We start from the raw sequence: 6,208 nt of genomic DNA on the forward strand, positions 1-6,208 counted from the left end.
TAGTGTTGAGGAAACAGGTAGGATGCAGAAGGACTTAGACAGGTTAGGAGAATGAGCAAAAAAGTGGCAATGAATTATAATATTGGAAAATGCATGGTCATGCACTTTGGTTGTAGAAATAAATGTGCGGACTATTTTCTAAATGAGGAGAAAATCCAAAAATCTGAGATGCAAAGGGACTTGGGAGTTGGGATGGACAAGGACCCCAATTTCTCGCTGATATTCCACACTGCCAAGAGTCTTATCATTAATATTATATTATGTACTCAAATTTGACGTACCGAAATGAACCGCTTTATACATATCTGGGTTGAACTCCATCAGCCACTTCTTAGCCCAGCTCTGCATCCTATCGATGTCCCGCTGTAATTTCTGACAGCCCTCCTGACTAGCCACACCACTGCCAATTGTTGTGTCATAAGTAACACAACACCCTAAATGTTAACTTGCAGGTTGAGTCGGTGGTGAGGAAGGTAAATGCAATGGTAGCATTCATTTCAAGAGGTCTAGAATACAGGAGCAGGGATGTGATGCTTATTCTTTACAGTTTTGGGCTCCTCATCTTAAAAGAGATATGCTGGCATCGGAGAGGGTCCAGAGGAAGTTCACAAGGATGATTCCAGGAATGAAAGGGTTATCATATGAGAAACGTTTAATGGCTCTGGGTTTGTATTCACTGGAATTTAGAAGGATGGGGGGGATCTCTTTGAAACCTTTCGAATGTTGAAAGGCCTAGACAGAGTAAATGTGGAAAGGATGTTTCCCATGGTAGGAGAGTCTAGGACAAGAGGGCACAGCCTCAGGATAGAGGGGAGCCCATTCAAAACAAAGATGCAAAGAAATTTCTTTAGCCAGAGAGCGAAATTGTGGAATTTGTTGCCACGTGCAGCTGTGGAGGTCAGGTCATTGGGTGTATTTAAGGCAGAGATTGATAGGTTCTTGATTGGACATTGCATCAAAGGTTACAGGAGAAGGCCAGGAAATGGGGTTGAGGAGGAGAAAAAGATCAGTCATGATTGAATGGCAGAGCAAACTCGATGGGCCAAATGGCCTAATTCTGCTCCTGTGTCTTACGGTCTTATGATATTGCCTCGCTATAGCTGCTGCTTGTTATAGCCGTAGTTTCAATAAACCTTTTATCAACATCGGCTCTTCTCCAGGGATTTCACTCTGAGGTTTTCAAGTAAGTCGGGTAGAGATGCTCATTACTAATTCCACTTTTAACAGTTTATATCTTTAGTTTCTAATAGTTTACTGTGTTTCTCTCGCTTGTCCACACCTGCATCAGCCATGCCCCGTTCTTGCTTAGCTTTTTTTTCCCAAGTTCTCCTTTTTTTAGATTCAGTAAACCTCGTTTTCATCCCTCCACAGGTGGAGCTTTATAACTTTGACTTTAATTAACCTGGGTTACATTTAAATATACATAAAGACTTGGTTTCCACAGCTGCCTGTGGCAACGAATTCTGCATATTCACCACTCTCTGGCTAAAGAAATTCCTCCTCATCTCTGTTCCTAAAGGACGTTCCTCTATTGTGAGGCTGTGTCCTCCGGTCCTAGACTCTCCTGCCATAAGAAACATCCGCTCCACTCCTACTCTATCAAGGTCTTTCAACATTCGATAGGTTTCAATTAGGTCACCCCTCATTCTTATGAATTCTAGTGAATATAGGCCCAGGGCCATCAAACGCTCTTCATATTGCAAGCTGTTCAATCCTGAAATCATTTTGGTGAACCTGCTTTGAATCCTCTGTAGTGTCAGTGAATCTTTTATAAAATAAGGGGCCCAAGACTGCTCGTAGTACTCCAAGTGAGGCTTTGCCAGTGCCTCAAGGTTACATCCAGAATCTGCAGATGCTGGAAATAAATAAACCCTCGGTTTCGGCCCAAAATGTCGTCACTACCTCCTTCCATAGATGCTGTCTGGCCTGCTGAGTTCTGCCAGCATTTTGTGTTTTTACTCAGGATTACCTCCTTGCTTTTATATTCTAGTCCTTTTGAAATGAACGCTAACATCACATTTGTCTTCCTCACCACGGGCTCAACCTGCAAGTTAACCTTCAGGGGATCCTGTACAAGGACTCCCAAGTACCTCTGTGCCTCCTATTTTTGAATTTTCTTGTCATTTTGGAAATAGTCTATCCCTTTATTTCTTCTACCAAAGTGCATGAGAATATACTACAGACACTGTATTTTATCTGCCACTTCTTTGCCCATTCTCCTAATCTGTCAAAGTCCTTCTATTGCCTCTCTACTGGCTCAAAACTACCTGCCCCTCCACTTACCTTTGTATCATCCGCGAACTTTGCAACAAAGCAATCAATTGCATCAGCCAAATCATTGACACAAAAAGAATTGGTCCCAACACAGACCCCTGTAGAACACCACTAGTTACCGACAGCCAGTCAGAAAAGGCTCCCTTTATTCCCACTGTTTGCTTCCTGCCAATCAGCCAATGCTTTATCTATGCTCAAATAATACCATGGGCTCTTACCTCTTTAGCAACCTCATGTGTGGCACCTTGTCAAAGGCCTTTGAATATTCAAGTGCACAATATCAACCGACTCTCTTTTGTCTATCTTGCTTTTTCTTCAAAGAATTCCAATAGATCTGTCAGGCAAGATTTTCCCTTGGGAAAACCATACCGATTACAGCCTATTTTATCACGTGCCTCAAAGTACCCCAAAGCCACATCTTTAACAATCGACTCCAACATCTTCCTATCCACTGAGTTTAGACTAACTGGTCTATAATTTCCTTTCCTCTACTTCTCTCCTTTCTTGACGAGTGGAGTAACATTTGCAATTTTCCAGACTTCTGGAACCATTCTAGAATCTAGTGATTCTTGAAAGATCATTAATAGTGCCTCTACAATCTCTTCATCCACCTCTTCCAGAACCATGGGGCATACGCCCTGTGGTCCAGGTGACTTATCTATCTTCAGGCTTTTCAGTTTCCCAAGAACCTTCTCCCCAGTAATGGCAACTGCACACACTACTAACCCTTGACACTCTGGAGCTTCCACCATTTGCTAGTGTCTTCAACAGTGAAGACTGATGCAAAATCCTTACTCAGTTCATCCACCATTTCCTTGTCCCCCATTACTTCCTCTCCAACATCACATTCCTGTTGTCCAATATCCATTCTCGCCTCTCTTTTACACTTTAATTTATGTGAAGAAACATTTGGTATCTTATTTAATGTCATTGGTGAGCTTACTTTGTATTCCACCTTTTCCTTCTTAATGGCTTTTTAGTTGCCTTCTGTTGGTTTTTAAAAGCTTCCCAATCCTCTAATTTCCAAATAATTTTTGCTCTATTATATGCCCTCACTGTGGCTTTTATGTTGGCATTAACTTTTCTCGTTAGCAACAGTTGTGTGATCTTGCCTTTAGAATACTTCTCCCTCTTTGGGATGTAAGACCCAATCCAGAATAGCTGATCCCCTAGCTGGCTCAACCATGAACTGTTCTAAAAAAGCCTTCTTGTAGGTATTTTAGAAATTCCCCTTCTTCAGATCCAACACCAACCAGATTTCCCCAATTTACCTACATGTGGAAATCCCCCATGACTATTCTAGCATTGCCCTTTTGGCATGCATTTTCTAAAACCACAGCAATTAGTAGATCACATCCTTACTACTGTTTGGGGGTCTGTATACAACTCCCATCAGGGTCTTTTTACACTTGCAGTTCCTTAGCTCTACCCCCAATCTAACAACTTCTGACCCTGTCACCTCTTTCTAATGATTTGATTTCATTTTTTACCAACAGAGCAATGCCACTCCCTCTGCCTGTCTTTATGATAAAATGTGTATCCTTGAACGTAAAGCTCCCAGCTATATTCTTTCAGCCATGATTCAGTGATGCCTACAACATCATACATGCCAATCTGTAACCGTGATACAAATTCATCTGCCATATTCTATATACTGTGCACATTCAAATATAACACCATCAGTCTTGTATTCACCCTTTTCGCTTCTGTCCACCCTTTACTTTGCAACACATCCTGTTGACTACAATTTTCCCCTATGATCAGACTCTCCCCGCTCAGTGTCTCACTATGCATTGCCTCTGTTTCTAAACCAACTACCTCATCCTCAGCACTATCACTCCAGTTCCCATCCCCTGCCAAATGAGTTTAAACCCTCCTGAACAAATTATGTTCCATGGTTAGCCTTGGAAGCAATAAGGAGAACTTGCTTCATTTCGAAAGGGCTTTAGTAATACCACAGGTGGACAACTGAATTACGTTTAGGTCAACTTATCCCAAAAATAAACATTGTATATGCCTTAGAGGGGATGCACAAAGGTTCGCCAGATTGATTACTAGGCTGAAATAGGGAAATATTAAAAATAGGCATTAATATAGCAATGGCAAGTGATCAATAGTAGTGTGTAGAATCGTTAGAGAAAAGAGTGAGTGCTGGAAATGATGTGTTCTCCGTCTGGTGAGTCTAGAACCATGGTTAATATTCCTAGTTTTGATTACAGTGAGGAAGCTGTTCCTCATTCAACAAATGTTCAATCGATAAGCATATTCGGGGATAAAAATCAAGAGATGTTTAGCTACTGAGGTAATTGAGGGATTTGAGAAAAGCACAGGGCAATGGAATTGATATTAAAACTCAGCTATAGTATTATTAAATGGAAGAGCCAGTACAAAGGGATCACATCGTCTACTCCTGTTACTGTTTCTTCAGTCCTTATCTAGTACTAGAGAACATGATGTGGAATTGTCCTGAAAATTAATGTTTAAGAGAGATTGCATTAAAAGCCATAGGACAGAATGTATCTACCTGCTAAATACAACAGTGAATGCTTTTATACAAGACCATCAAACAAAGGAGCAGAATTAGGCCATTCAGCCAATCTAATCTGCTCCATCATTCTATCATGGCTGAGTTATTTTCCCTCTCCCATTGACCTTTGGCATCCTTGCTAATCAAGAACCTGTCAACCTCCTCCTTAAATAGACCCCATGACTTGGCCTCCATGGCCGTCTCGGGCAATGAAGTTTACCTATGCATCTCAAGAGAAATAAAGAAACCTCTAGAATTATCAGCTGGGATAGCCATTTTTGGGCTGGGGAAACAGAAGACTGTGCAGTGAAAATCATGTCAGCACTTCTGTGCATTTAGCACATAAACACATAGAGGCTTGAGCAGTCACATGGCACACAACATTCACTTGGTACCATTATGAGGCTTGTGTGAGCATTAAAGCAGATCACAGACAAGAGTTGAAGTCTACTTTCAGACACGTGATCCTTACCCATACAACTGATACCATGGGGGGGGGGGGGTGCTTGTAAGGGGCTGCATGGTAGTGAAGAGGTTAGCTTTACAGCACCAGTGACCTGGGTTCAATTCCTGCTGCTGTCTGTAAGGAGTTTGTACGTACATTCTCCCTGTGACCAAGTGGATTTCACTTTCCTCCCACATTCTGAATATGTATGGGTTAATAGGTGTAATTGGGCCAGAAGGGCTTGATACTCAGCTGTGTCTCTAAATAAATAAATAAGGTGTTTATTCACTAGTTGCCTGTTAACTTTCCATTGTTACAGATTGTTCCATCAACCCACTGTTGGCTGTGATCTTAGACCCCTATCATCAGTCCAAACTAACAATCAGCTGACATTATGGCAAACTTTCAATCATTTATCCTGTCCAATCACCTTTACTCATTTGCCTAACTTGAATTTCAGTGTCTCTGCCTGACACCCATCCCCTGTTCTATAATCTTCTGCCTTCACCTCCAACACACTCCCACCCACTCACTTTCTCCACTATCTACAACGATGGGAGATCGATCAGAGGCCTTTTCTACCGTGGATGAAGTCTTGGGGGTTTTCCCTAATATAACACCAGGCCTCCAGTTCAGCAGGCCTGTCCATCAATTAGTCCTGTGGGTCAATTATGGCCTTAAGTCCATAGTTTAGGTACTCCAGTCTACGATAAAACTGCATCACAGTGTACTAGGTAGCATTGGCATAGTTAGCACTATTACAACGGTACCACCAGCGTAAGTGTGCTGGCACTGTAGGAAGGGGGTAACTGGAGATGATTCTGAAGTGTAGACATCCTTCAGGTGAGACTCAGGCAATATGAAAGGCAGTGATTTATAGACCTGCCAAGTGAGTGCAAGTGAGCAACATGAAAAAAAATCAAGATATCAGAAAATCCAAATATTTGTCTGAAGCGATTTTT

General features: G+C 41.8%; 1 long non-coding RNA gene across 1 annotated transcript in view; it reads left to right on the forward strand.

Annotated features, from left to right (window-relative positions):
• The window catches only part of LOC132391371 (uncharacterized), a 31,353-nt gene that overhangs the window by 7,902 nt on the left and 17,243 nt on the right, over positions 1–6,208 (forward strand). The window lies entirely within an intron of this gene.

The sequence above is a fragment of the Hypanus sabinus genome, chromosome 3 (assembly GCF_030144855.1).
Source record: "Hypanus sabinus isolate sHypSab1 chromosome 3, sHypSab1.hap1, whole genome shotgun sequence".
Lineage (NCBI taxonomy): Eukaryota > Metazoa > Chordata > Chondrichthyes > Myliobatiformes > Dasyatidae > Hypanus > Hypanus sabinus.